At 32.9% G+C, this 15,277-nt stretch overlaps 1 long non-coding RNA gene across 1 annotated transcript; it reads right to left on the reverse strand.

Annotated features, from left to right (window-relative positions):
* Positions 1-555: 555 nt before the first annotated feature.
* On the reverse strand, positions 556-8,796 carry LOC143235375 (uncharacterized). Its single transcript, XR_013019146.1, has 2 exons — positions 8,273-8,796; positions 556-3,142 (listed from the first exon to the last, which is right to left on the reverse strand). It is a non-coding gene; the product is annotated as an uncharacterized LOC143235375 (long non-coding RNA).
* Between the last annotated feature and the right edge of the window lie 6,481 nt (positions 8,797-15,277).

Raw genomic sequence — 15,277 nt, forward strand, 5'->3', positions numbered from 1 at the left:
GCAAATCTGTTTGTGATGCATAAAACCAGGTTTGAATTCATGTAAACAAATTATTCACAACACAAATGTTTTTCCATCATTAATTGTTAGGGTCTGATGTATTGGAAATAAAGTTTTAGAAAGGAATAAAAGCACTAACGAATAAAAGAAAGCTTTGGTTTATATCAATGGTATAAATATGAAGTCTTAAAAGAACAACACATTCCTTATAGATATGAATGACTAACATTTTAATATAAAAAACTGCCATTATTTTTTGAACAACCTGATATAATGACAAACTGGTTTTATTTTTAAAAGTAGATATCACTAATACAGATGAAAACAGCAAGCATCAAACTGTTCAAGTTTTGCTAATTCTTGCAGTAAAATATCAACTTTCTTGTAGCCAGTAAAATACATACTGGTTTAAAATACCGTCACTTATAAATGTATTAAATTTAAGCACATGAATGGAAAAGTTTTGTGGAATAAAAAACAAATGGAAGGAAATTAAATTGTCCTCAAAGACTATTAACATCGTATTAAACATCTGTGAAATGAGAGAACTCAAAATGTCAGCAAACAAAAATTTCAATTTATTTGAAAAAGTCAATAAACAAAAACAAATCGCAGACAAAATTCCATGTATACAGATTTACAGTTACGAGAGAAAGTGTTTGTACCTCTGAGTCGTAAGTAGTTTTTCTTCATAACTTAAAAAGTATCACGATTAGGATAATGAAAGTATAGTATATTATAAATATTATACTAACACACATCCACATAAATTTTTATGTAAATTGAATAACAAATAAACTGTTTATAAACAAATAACCAAATATAGGAGGGGCAGAAAGTGTTTGTGCATCTACTTCAATGGTCAGTTGTGCAGCCTTTCAGGTGAATTACTTGGCGCAATCTCTCCTCATAGCCTTCTATGATCTTTGACAGTACTTGACTGGTATTTTCTTCTATTCTTCTTTACACAAGGCCTTCAACTCTTGCAAATTTTTCAGATGATGCCGATGAACCCTGGTCTTCAACTCATGCCAAACATTTTTTAATTGGGTTGAGATCGAGTGACTGCGATGACCACTCCAGAACGCTTATATGGTTCCACTGCAACCAGGATTGCACATATTTCGATGTGTGCTTTGGGTCATTGTCGTGCTGGAAGATCCAACGATGCCCAAGCTGCAAGTTCTGAGCATCATTCTTGATATAAGTGCCTAATATATCAACGTACTCTTCTTTTTTCATGATTCCGTTGACGAGGTGAAGGCTACCTACACCAGAAGAGCTGAAGGAACCCCATAGCATGATAGAGCCACCTCAATGTTTAACTGTAGGGATGGTGTTCTTTGGAAGATTTTGTTCCCCCTTCTTACGGAAAATATTGCAAACATCATTGTGGCCAAAAAAGCTCGATTTTAGTCTCGTCTGAACAAAGATTACTCTTCCAATTGGTAAAGGGTTTATTTACATGCTTTCTTGCATATCTCAATCGTGCTTCTAAATGAACAGGCTTTAAATATGGAGTTCTACGAGGACAGCATGCTTTGAACCCAGAAGAGCGTAACATGTTCATAACTGTAGAGGTGCGTACTTCAATCCCAGTTTTCCTTACCAGTTTCTGTATGTCATTACGTATTAAACGAGGGTTCCTATTAACTTCTCTGAGAACCTTCCTCTTGGTTCTCTGTGTAATTTTGGTGGGGCATCCTGAACGAGGAAGGTTAGCAGTTGATCCTGTGAGCTTAAATTTGGCAATTATGCTTTGAACAGTAGATTTTGGCACATTAAGTTGTGTAGCAATACCAGAAAGAGACACATGAGACTTGTACAGTGGAGCGCCTTTAAGCTGCGGTATTTGGGGGGTCAACCTGCTTAACCGCGGCTTAAGTGGTCTGCGGCTTAAACCTTTGTGACTGAAAAGCCGAAGTTGCCAACAGCTCCGCCGAGGAGCCTCATCCGCGCCATTGCGTTATCATTATATCGGATTATCGAATTAAAAATAATACTTTAATTATTGATTACTTTTTTCACGGATTTACTGCGGATTAACTTTAATGTATGGAGAGGTGTGATTCGGTAACAATGGCGGCCTCCATAAAGCTGACATAGAGAGTGGATAAGGTAGATTAACGGTCAATTTCTATTGTAATATATTTTACTTATTTCCCAAATTAAAGCAAATCCTTTTTAAATATCCCCTTGAAGTCATAAAGCCAGGATTAGATTCATAAGCCGCGTTTTTACACGTTCTTAAATTAGCGGAGAGCCGCGATAATCCTCGCTCACAAAACTTGCTACAACGGCTTAAGCGATTTCGCGGTTTACTGGTCCATGGCTTAATGGCGCTCCACTGTATTTTACAATAATTCACTTTTTTAAATCGCTGGACAGTCATTTCCTGTTTGCCATGATGACTAAGCACATAATGATGGAGACAGCGCTAAATTGCCGGAAGTAAATTTTTTGCTGGCGAAATTCCAATAATTATGAACCTAGTATATAGTTCTGGAATGGTATAATGTAGTTTATTTGCCAAACTAAACAATATTTTTATGAGAATATCAGTTTTTTCACATGTTCTGAACTGTACAAACACTTTCTGCTTCTCCTATTTTTGGTTATTTGTTTATAAACAGTTAATTTGTCATTTAATTTACATAAAACTTTATATAGATGTGTGTTAGTATAATATATTTTAAATATTACAGCCTAATATTATTAGCCTAATCTTGATACTTTTTAAGTTATGAGCAAAAATCCACTTGGGACGCAGGGGTACAAACACTTTCTGTCGTAACTGTATTACCATATTTCTCTTTCATGTCATGATTGCCTACACTTCGATAATTAAATTTCACTGTATTCCAAATATTCCATGTGTAGTTATTAATAACTACATCTCTCCACTTGATGCCATGGTTCTTTACACCATGATAATCAAGTTCCACTGTATTCCAAATATTCCTTGCATTTCTATTAATTAGCGTATTCCACCACTTCGTGGCACAGCAGCTGACAAACAGATATTCAAGGGTTTCTGGCAATACATGTCTTTGATCCCATTTGTGAATATTTACTGTCATTATTTTGTGTGTGAATGAAGAATTTTGATGGATCTCCATCAGGATGACATCACAGCAGATTTCTGAAAGAAAAAATGAGAAGTTTGGCTTTAATCACATACAAATCCATTTTTGAAAGAGCAAAAACAAACCATACCAGGTACAGAAAGCAAAAACAATCAAACAGTTTGAAAGTAAAAATATACTCATTGAACATGGTAATCAAAATCATGCAAGTCCTATGTTATTTTCTGGCTTTTATCCACAAGTATAAAATAATGAATAGGTACTTTAAAAGAAATATGTCCTGCCTGGAGCATGAACCTTCAGGACACCAACTCATGTCAGTGGTCTGCTGTAGCTGCCATTATGTAAGTGATATCAAAAAAAAAGAAAAAAAAGGGGGTAAAGTCACTCTTCATCTAAGTAAAATACATCAATGACTTTAGGAGGAACTGGTAAAATTGATTACAATACTGATGCTTCTTTTGCTTGACTCATATGTTAACATAAAAAGTTAAAAAAATACAGGTAATTTTAGGATTAAAATGTTTAGAAGTTTTGTACAACATTATCTTTGGAAAAAAAGAAAATAAATGAGGCATCCTACTGCAAAGAAAACACATGTTAAAAGCTCAATTATACTCTTGAGATGTTTGAACTTCAGACTTCATGCCTAATGTCAATAATTTAAAGGTGTTAAGCACTGTGTATAATTTTAATATAACAGTTCAACTCAGAGTATTAGGTTTATCATTGTGGAGTTTCCTTGACAGGGTAAACAAAATTCAATATAAAGGTCACCAAATGTAAGATTTCTGTAATGCTCTGAACATTTATATGATCTAACAGCTGTAAATTGACTACTTGAGACAGATCTAATGGATAGATATTTTCTTAAAACAGTGGGCATAAATGTCATTGTAAATAATCTAAAAAACTTTATTGTAGATTTTGCAAGTTGCAGGAAATAACACATCTGTTGGAAAACAAGCTTTTAGAATCTAAGAAGAACATAATGTTGTTTATGAAAACATGGAAGGTATGTAGAGCTAAGATATTGTGAGGTTGGTTTGATAATGTCTTATAAAGAAAGAATGATTTGGAGGGTAGAGAAGGAATGGTTAGAAATAGGAGAAAGATTATAGCTTTATTTTAATTATCAGTGTGTGTACCAGAAGTGACATATAATAAGTTAATGACAAAGTATATATTAGTTCCTTGTTAATATGTTGGAAATTTCATGGATAATGAATTTAGAAGATCACGTCCAAAGGAAGGCCTTGACGGTAAACTTCCTCTATACTACCAGATCTATGCAAAGAAGTGGAGAGGATTTGTTTGTTTTTTAGAACAAAGACATAATGGGATATCTGCTGTGTCCATTGCAGAGAACTAAGTCCATGATATTGTCACAATAAGTTTATAACTTGTAAGTGTCAATCTGGGGGTGGAGAGGAGAGGGAGATGATAGTGATTTGACACAGATCACTGGCTCTTATCAATGTTCTTGGGCAGTGGCAAAAATTCCTCTCTCTCTTGTCTTCAGTAACAGTGAACGACATGTTTAAGCACTTTGACACGAAATGGAAGTTTTAAGCTAATAAAGCTGTTGGGTCCTGTGCACTAGTATTATAATATTTATAAACTTTAAATCAGTTGATATTTTATTCAATTCCCTTTCATAAAATATCATGTTACAGTTTGCATCCTCTAAAATACACTTTATAATGAAAGGGTCATTCCATGTCAGATCATCCAGGGGGATGCAGGTGACCCCCACAGAATGCCTTGAAAAAATTCACGTGCTCATCTACCCATATAATGAAAAACTGCCAAAGAGTAGATGAATATCTCTAATAGTTTCTGATTCACAGATCTGTAAAAATTAATATATTTTTTTTATTTTTAGCAAATTCATTTTTGGGCAACTTTGGCTGCTTAAAGCTGCAAGAGTAATGGTGGTAGAAGGCTGAAATTTGCTACTCTGACTGAATTAATCTCACAAAATTCAAAAATGGTCTCAAACCAAGTTTATCTCTCTTAGGATTTGCATAGTTAGGCGGTAAAATAACCTGAAAACCCAAAATCATAAAAAAACATTGGTTTATGTAATAGGCCATAGTTCTAAGACTTAATATGATACAAAGCTGAATTTTGTTTTCAAATTTCCTATAGCATATCAGTTGATAAATCAGCAATTGTTGTAATTAAAAGTCTGTTAGATCTCCTGTAAAAAAAATAGTTGCATGCAACTTTTTATAATTTAGCTAAAAATAGCCCTACTTCAGGCCACAGTTTGACCATGTCACCAGTTATTCAGCCTTTTTAGATTTTTACCATATATTCTTACATCTCTGAATATGATCTACAAAACAAATCAGGATGGTGTTCAACCTACTTTTTGAGTTATAATTTTTTAAAGTATCCTCTGACCATACATTTTACTTAAAAAACACTTCAACTGTGTTACAGTGTGCAAATATATCCATACCATTTTGAAAAATACCTGTTAGACTTTTATGAATCCCGCTGAACTATTCTAACCAGCCATTCACAATGTTAAATATAATGAAGTTGTAAGAAACAAAGAAAGAATTAATTCATTTCTGAACAAATTTATTAGCATAACTAGTTAGATCACATTGCAATGCAAATATATTGTGTATGCATTACAGTTATGCAGATATGGCTGAGTTTAAGATTCATAATATAATAAATACAAAGGTAAATTAGACACAAAAAGCATAGTGCTACAACAGGGGATAACTGAGAAAGATTATAGTCACACCAAACTGCAATAATCATGACAATGAAATGTTTCAAAAACTGCTTTGGCAATAAATTATCCTTAACAATATCAAATAAACATTGCTTTGTTCAGACAGCTTGAATAAATTTCTGAAATTTGAGTTTGATTATGTTAAGATAACTTTGATTTAGAACATAGTGGCGAGCACTACTGCCTTCCACGGTAGGTGCACTTATCAGACAAAGAATATGTTGGAAAGGAATCCAGCTTTCATCTTTACATGATCTTGCAGGCCATGAGAACAGTTCGTTTCCTGATATCTTCATAAATGACACCAACACATTAGAATGTTCATCTGGTCTATCTTTTATGTTTCCCACATACCATTCATGATTGTATATGCATGCCACATATATCCCTGGCTGATAATTGTCATTGCTATCATTAGACTCTATTTGAGCTGCTGCAGCATCACTTTCACTGCTACTACCAACAGTTACAACTGTGTACACATCATCATCTGATAACCTTCTCATATACAATTTGTTGGTAGAATAAAGCTATGATGTGACCTAATACCTGTCACAGGTTTGTGTTTTTCAAAGCGCTCAAGTAGATCAAACTTTACACAATTCTGCAGGACTGATTCCTGATTGACAAGAAAGAAATGAATCACCCCGAATGTGGTCCTTTGCCTAATGGTACATATCAGAGACACTTAAAATTGGATAAGTTATTATTTTTCATGACCTTGATTTTTTTGAAGATCGTGTTCAGAGATGTAAGAATATATGGTAAAGGCTGAATAACTGGTGACATGGTCAAACTGTGGCCTGAAGTAGAGCTATTTTTAGCTATATCATAAAATGTTGCATGCAACTTAATTTTTTTTACAGGAGATCTAACACTTTTAATTACAACAATTGCTGATTTATCAACTGATATGTTATAGGATATTTGAAAACAAAATTCAGCTTTGTATCATATTAAGTCTTAGAGCTATGGCTTATTACATAAACCAATGTTTTTTATGATTTTGGGTTTTCAGGTGATTTTACAGTCTCACTATGTAAATCCTAAGAAAGATAAACTTGGTTTGAGACCATTCTTGAATTCTGTGAGATTAATTCAGTCAGTGTAGCAAATTTCAGCCTTCTACCACCATTTCTCATGCAGCTTTAAGCAGCCAAAGTTGCCAGAACATGAATTCACAGAAAATAAAAAAAATAATAATTAAATATTACAGGGGTGTAAATCAGAAACTATTAGAGATATTGATCTAATCTTTGGTAGTCGTTAATTATGTAGATAGATGAGCACATGTGAAAATTGTCAAGGCATTCTGAGGAGGTAACCTGGAAAATTTTCCAAAATCTGGATGATTTGACATGGAATGACCCAAAAACAAAAAGCCAGCACTTATCATTTAAATATTTATGAATATTATTAAATATATAAAATAAATATTATGACCAATTATAAGAAAAAAATATGATGCATCAACATTAATAACTTCCTTAACAATCTTGAACACCTCAATCAGATCCTCACTATCTCTTTTTTTATTTTTAAGTAAAAAAAATATTAGGGATCTCAAATTTTAGAATTATAATCTTTATGGATGGCACCATCATATAAAAATCTGTTTTTACTAACAAAAAACATTAATTTCTGTAAGCATTGAACAATCCTTGGATCAAAGGTGAAACTTTTTAAAATGTGTGTTTTCTTATAGCAACCCCACATCAGGCTATCTGCTATGTCCACTGAGGGAAATCAAACCCTTAAATTTGTTGTTGTAAATTTGAAGACTTACCACTGTTCTACTGAAGATTGTTTTTCTTAATATGTACTGGGAAAAAGCCAGTCACGGATAGTAACTTCAGAGACCAGATTTAATGTTTTTGTTTTTTTTATTATTTATCAGTAAGTAACACAGTCACAATATAATTTTAAAATATTATCCATGAATACAACTTTTGCAGATTCCCTGCTACAGATAAACCTAAAAACCTTGAATGACGTCCCAAGCATTATGAAGTCATATTATCCATGACCAAATTCCAACTACACATACGCACTGGTGTTAAGGCTTCTGTAGAGTATTATTATTAATCAGTATTAGTTTTACCATTAATTTGTTCGGGATATTTCCATTTGAATTTCATCCCTTTTTGTTCGTATCAAGTTTCAGTTAAAAGAAACTGAAATAGGTTTAAGGTAACTTTGAGCTCTAAACACAACAGGAATCTACCAATAATGAGGTCAAACGATTTTCGCTCTACTATACCATAGTTTATAGTTGTTCTTATCGCAATTACTGCCCGAACTTCAGGCTGAAGAATGAAGTGATACTAATTGGTAGTTAGGCCTAATCCTAGAATAGTAATTGTATGTCAATTCTCAACTAATACTAATCAGGCTTAACAGTTCAGACTGACAGCAGTATTAGAATATTTACCTTTTGTGGAAATGATAAATTCAGCATGGATATTGCGTATATAATGTTTCTTTCACTTCGACAAGAACAAAAAAAGTTATGTTAACTGAAAAATTATCATTGGAGTATACTCTTTCTCGGGATTTGGATTATCTTCACTACCCTGGAGGGTCAGATACGCTTTAACCTCTTCCTTCCTTCTCTTCCATAATCATGTACTATGAATTGGTATAAGTACTGCTTTTCGGTCGGAGCAGTAGGGTCAGAGCAGCCCGACCCTTTTCTCCTGGTCACGCTGATTGGTCGATAGCTATTAGGTTTATTGGCTGGCTTTCCTTCCTTATGGAATATTCATATATTAGCATGATTCCAAGAAATGGTATGTATCCAGAGAATAGTAATGAGCTGAAGAGTAATCCGTGATGACGAGAAAACCCACTTGCAGAGAAAAATATGTATGTAAAAACGACTTGTATGGACAGAGAAAACTCTATGTAGTGGAGCAAACAATGTTTCAACGATGACCGAAGAAGGTCGAGTTTTCTATGTCCATAACAGCTGTTTTTAAATATATAAGTTGAAGAGTGCTTTTAAGTGATCAAATAATTTCGGAGTGTCCTTTTTAAGGAAAATGGCTTGCATCTCACCTTCACCTGGGGATTTGTTTGTTGTTGTTTTTTTGTCTTTTTTATTGCTTTATGATTGTTCTTTGTTGTTTTGAATTAAGCACAAAGCTACACAATGGGCTATCTGTGCTTTGCCCACCACGGGTATCGAAACCCGGTTTTTAGCGTTGTAATTCTGTAGACATACCGCTGAGCCACTGGGGGGCATTGCTTTATGAAGTTCACGTATAAATATTTTTGTCGTTGGCATCGTGTCTTCGGAGTTGATTATGTGTTTTGTATTTGTCTCAGATGTAATTGTTGGGTAAATTGGTTCAAATTGTTCTTTAATGTTTATTATATGATTTGTGACATTGTTACGAAAATAAGTATTCATATCTGGATCGGTATGTGTCTTAAATGTATTCGGCTTTTTCTTTATTTTTGTATTTGTTGTTTTTTTGTTTGTTTGTTTGTTTGAATTTCGCGCAACTTTCGTCCAAGATGATTGATCTGTCATTTATAGAGGACCGCGCAAATCTGGCATCAAACCTTATCTTACTAATTTACAATTGTGTTATTGCGCGTAACTTTACTTGGTAAGAATCCTGATAGTGAGAGACAATAGAGTCCATACATAATACGTCCAGCATCAGAAGACTATGAGCCGGTAAAAACCGGTTCGGCGAACTCGTTAAGTTTCAAGAACAGGTTCTTATGAACCAATGCGAATCGGCTGAATCCCACTACTAGACAGTTTTTTTTTTTTTTTTTATGTAGGGCTTTTAGTTTTTATATCTTGAATGAAATGTTAAAAACAAACATTCCACAGAATTTTGCTTGATGTTACGTATATATAATTAGAACTATTAACTGAACCTTGCAATGGTGGAAATTGTACATCAAGTTAAGTTGGTATTGAGTAGTTCAACAAAGGGATGTTAATTGCTATAACTAGATAACATAAGACAACAAAGAATTTTATGTATGGTAATAAATAGTAATTCTTCAAAATTATTGAAGTAACATAACCATATATGTATATATGCATTATTATTTCATGAAACAAATAATGCATATGATATATTACAATGAATGTTTTAATCATAAAAAGGAAGTCATTCAAGATAACAAGTAATAAAAATATTTATCTATGACATTTAAGGTAACATTAGTAATGAGCCCATATGTATTTAAAATAAAACCAGCAATAAACACGCGTGTATCGAAAACAAAACTAGTAATAAACACATGTATTTAGGATAACACTTGTAATAAACACGTGTACCTAAGATTGTTTTGAAATTAAGCAAAAGCTACCCAAGGAGCTATCTGTGCTATGCCAACCACTGTGCTGCTGGGAAAGGGAGGCGTCTGTCTAACATAATAGTTTTGGTTTGCTTTGAATTTCGCGCAAAACTACACGAAGGCTATCTGTTATAGCCATCCCTAAAGCAGCATGCTGTTGCATAAGAAATGTCGGATTTTTAAAGAAAAATGTCATATAAGTACATCTCTTTGTTTTTTATTTTATTTAATTAAATTAAGTTCCTATAGTCTCAAAACGCTTCTGCCAACGAGTTCTAAGTTTATAAAGGCCATCGTTAAAGAATTAGACGTCTTTTAATGCAATGAAGTCTTCGATGACGCTTTCATTTCACCTTCGATTTGCAAACGTTTTCCTCCTTTAAATTGTGCCCAAATGTTTAAAAAGTTGTAATCTGTAGGGGAAAGATTTAGTGAATAAGGTGGGTGAGGTCAAGTTTTATACTGAAGTTCGTTTAGCTTTGGGGCATTAACGCGTGAGACATGAGGTTGAAAATTGTTATTCGTTAAAGTTATCACAAAAACTTCCAGCAATAGTCAATCGCAGTGGTCCCATACTGCTTCATAACAATGCTCGACATCAGATGAGATCCATTATGCATTCTTAAACGAAGAAACAATGTATCACATCTCCTGACGACCACCAAACACTGATCAGAAGCTTCTGAGGTTCACCTGCTGGTTTTGGCACAAATTTGGTGCTTCTTCATAGTTAAGCCACTATTGTCGTTTGTCATAAATAATCTCCTTTTGATTACAGGTGATAATTCTAATGCGAAACGGACCATTTTTGTTGCGAGTAAGGAATGAGGAATAAATTTCAACTGGTCTTGTTTCATGGTTTTCACTCAGTTCGTGAGGTATCTATTTATCGAGCATTTTCACTTTACCAATTGCTTTAAGATGCCGGGAAACTGTTGTATAATGAACAATAAGGTTGTAGGTAAATTCAGTTACGGTTTGGCAGGTATCTGATTCAACTAAGGCCTTCAATTCTTCCTAATTAACGGCCGTCTGAGGGCGGCTCATTTTCAAGGCGTATGTCACAAGAGCGAATTCTCTTAAACCAACGCTGTGCTGTGCGCGCTTGTTATCACACTAAACTGATTGGCTGTACCATCATGATTTATATTTCGAACTTCTGTCTCCGCATTGTGACTAAGCTTGAACTCGTACAAGAAAATTACACGGATATCAATTTTATCCATAATGACAGAAATCAACATAAATATCGTTTAGTTTCTGAAACTAGAAAACTGAAGTAAGCTTGAAATAAACCAAATAATATGGTATATTATTCTGACAAATTTACAAAAATGCTTTTCTTTGAGATACTGAAAATCGAGTTTCAAATTTGCACATGAAAAGCCGACATTTTATTTATAACAACCTGATTATATATTTGATGTTGAAAAAATCTGTTTTCAATATTTTGATTTTCTCAATTTCAAATAAATCTAAAACTCTAGGTACTTTTCATTGTTTTAATCACTGAAATTCAAAACTTTGTTTTTTGTTTGTTTGGGAATTTCGCACAAAGCTACTCGAGGGCTATCTGTGCTAGCCGTCCCTAATTTAGCAGTGTAAGACTAGAGGGAAGGCAGCTAGTCATCACCACCCACCGCCAACTCTTGGGCTACTCTTTTACCAACGAATAGTAGGATTGACCGTCACATTATACACCACCACGGCTGGGAGGGCGAGCATGTTTAGCGCGACGCGGGCGCGAACCCGCGACCCTCGGATTACGAGTCGCACGCCTTACGCGCTAGGCAAATTCAAAACTAAACTCTTTATTAGACCTAATATTCTAGTTGGTTTTTTTTATCTTGGTATGCTAAGCTAGGCTATTTAATTTTTGAGTCTTAATCCATGTAAACCAATTACTAACTTTTGTTTTAAATCTTCGTTTAAGGTTGATTTTATTAGATATGCACAAAGATCCACAGAGCACTTATATTGTGTTCACCACGGTTATCGTAAACTGTATTTTAGTGTTATAATTCCGCAGGCTAATCATTGAGCCAACAGTGGACTGTTCAGTTTTGAAACTGATAAACTTTTAGGTGTTTTTGAAAGCTCGTTAACAGCTACTATGAAAAATATAATTAGGAAAATACGTCACTTTTGGACTGAAGAATGAAATAAAAAACTAGTTTTCTATTTATCAATACAAAGTTAATAACGTAGAATGGAAAATAAAGATAAAATGGTAATGTAGGAAAAAAATATAAACAATAGTTTTAAAATGAAAACTATATAAAAACTATATAAAATACAATAGTGATGTAGAATGAAAACTTTATAAGTAATACTGATGTAGGACTGAAACTTTGTCAGTTTTATTGACTTTGGCAAAAAGGTTTTATATTCTTGTTGAATGTTTCCTTTAAATAGCCTGAATTATACAAAATTCTCAAATTTAACATAACTCTATAATTATTTTTTCAGGAATATTGTGATAACCAGGTAACCTTTCATACACGTTTCTGAAGTGAGGCAAACAGCAAGTTGGTAGATTTATATATTTCACAGGTACATTTTAATAATTATCTAACCTTGCCAATAAGTCACTGTGAAGGAAACAGTAAGAAAGCACGTGCTTAGAGTGTTTGGCCAAATGAAAATAAAAACCACATATCCCAAAATACTGCTCAGAACGGATGATTCATTTTCAACTTTTATAACCATTTAAGTGTTTGGAGTAACTGTATCTATCTCCTGATTAATATTGATCTTAAATATACATTATTTTTAAACCAACAGAAGATAAATGAAAAAATGAATTGCATTTTAATAGTTGTAATCGGTTCCAGTTTAATTTTTGACAAATAAAATAAAGATTTGATATTTTTTAAGGACATTTTAATAATTTTCAAGTTTTACCCCTTATTGTTATGTTCCAAAATAAATAAAATACCGATATATCTTTCGAACGTTTGTCAAATAAAAAAGTAATTAAACTCTAGTGTAGAGAGATGTTCTCTTCAGTTTTGTAACAATTTTAGCATTTGAAATAAATCTATTTCTAAAGTTGTATTCATCTTAAATATTTAGTTCCTTGTGGTTCAAAGGTTAATTAGTTTATAACTGTTAAATTCTTTTTATTGCTACTTTACCGAAGTATGTGTTAAAAACAGATTATCAGCACTATAATAAATAAACAAATCTTATATGTTTCTTTAAAGATGTTTTTTTTTTAAAGAACTGAGGGCAGAAACTTAGATATGCTCTAATGCTTCTTAAAAATCATGTGTATGTTGTAAAACCTCCATTTATAGATTTGGAATACTGGCATGTAAATCTAAAAAATCAGATTAATGAAACATAATGTTACTGCTACAATTGTTTATTTTATAGAATATAGCAAATAATATCAAGTTTGGTAGGTTTTACTTTTTCTTGACCATCTTTTTTCTCTAAACTATAAAATTAAAATAACTTAAAACGAATTAACTTTATTTTGTTTGTTTGGAATTTTGCGCAAACCTACACCAGGGCGATTTCCGGTAGCCGTCCCTAATTTAGCAGTGTTAGACTAGAAGGAAGGCTCATCACCACCCATTGCCAACTCTTGGGCTACTATTTTACCAACGAATAGGGCGATCATATTTGATGCGACAGGGATTAGAATCCGCGATCATCAGAGAAGTCGAACGCCTTAACTCATATGGCCATGCCGAGCCGAATTAACTCTATAATTCCTAAAAATACAACATTTTTTTCTTAAGACAATATGTTTAAAATAATTACTATAAATAAAAATGATAAGTGTATTGAAATAAATAAGAAATAATGAACTAAAATATTTTTACTTGAAATAAAGAATTCAGTGAAAATAAGCACCAGGAACTACACTTAGTCGTGTGATGTTAATTTGCTGAAACACGGTGATAATATTATGGCTGTGAAATACCGGTTTTTGTCGTATTTAATATTTTCTGCTTTGTTTCGTTTTCATGTCTTTCTATTCATAACTTAATAATTTCGAAATTCACATGCATTTTTTCATAATATATTTTTCATTTAACATAGGCTTTGCATTCTTTTGTACAACCAATACAGAAGTTATATTGTCAAACTCTGCAAAACTTATGATCTGAATCAGGTTTTTGAAATATGTAACCTGGAGAAATATAACTTTTACTGAATTTATAATAGATAATTATTTCTAGTTGTTAGTATAATGTAGCAGAACAGGAAATTCATTTCCTTTATGGATTATTTATTTTGCAATAAGAAGTGAAAGAATAATCAATCCTATCCGTATTTTTGACATGAAATAATGCCAAAAATAAGTATTATACATCTAATAGATACAACATGTTTTTTAAGTGTCGTATGTCAATTAAGAGACTAAGTTGTATTTGTACATTGTAGATATAAATGTGCAATACGTAAAAAGTATTGAAGGCACATCAATTTCTTTCCTGCTTCATATATGGGAGGAAGATTTGTGTTTCTCTTTATAACTAACCACTTATTTTAATGTAATTTTGATAAAAAGCCGAGAACTTAATTAAATATTGAAAATATAATAGACTGTAAAAACTCCCAGGTCTATTGTAACAATTGTGTTTCTGTCCCTTTTATTTTTGGCTTGGTGTGACCAAGTGGTTAAGGCGCTCAATTCGTAATCTAACGGTCGCGAGGTCGAATCCTCATCACGCCAAACATGCTCGCCCTTTCAGCAGTGGGGGCATTATAAGATGATGGTATTTGTTAATAAAAAGAGTAGCCCAAGAGTTGACGGTGGGTGGTGATGACTAGCTCCCTTCCCTCTATAATTACACTGCTAAATTAGGGATAAGTAATGCAGGTAACCATCCTGTAAATTTGAAAGAAATTCTTACATTTTCCTCTAAACATTCCAAAGAACAAGTTTTGCACAAGGTCCTTCTGGAATATCATAAATATATTGAAGGTAGTTGTTGCTTTTTTTTTTCTTATTGGAGTGGTAGGGTTGCGAAAATTTGTAACAAAAACGAGCCTTATGAACTTTTAAAAAGTCTTAAACCAAATATTTTGATCAATTAGTTTTAAGCAATGCAGTTCTGTTAAAAGACTATAGTAACTTTAAATAAAAGCAAATATT

Source organism: Tachypleus tridentatus, chromosome 12 (genome assembly GCF_004210375.1).
Source record: "Tachypleus tridentatus isolate NWPU-2018 chromosome 12, ASM421037v1, whole genome shotgun sequence".
Classification (NCBI taxonomy): Eukaryota; Metazoa; Arthropoda; class Merostomata; order Xiphosura; family Limulidae; genus Tachypleus; species Tachypleus tridentatus.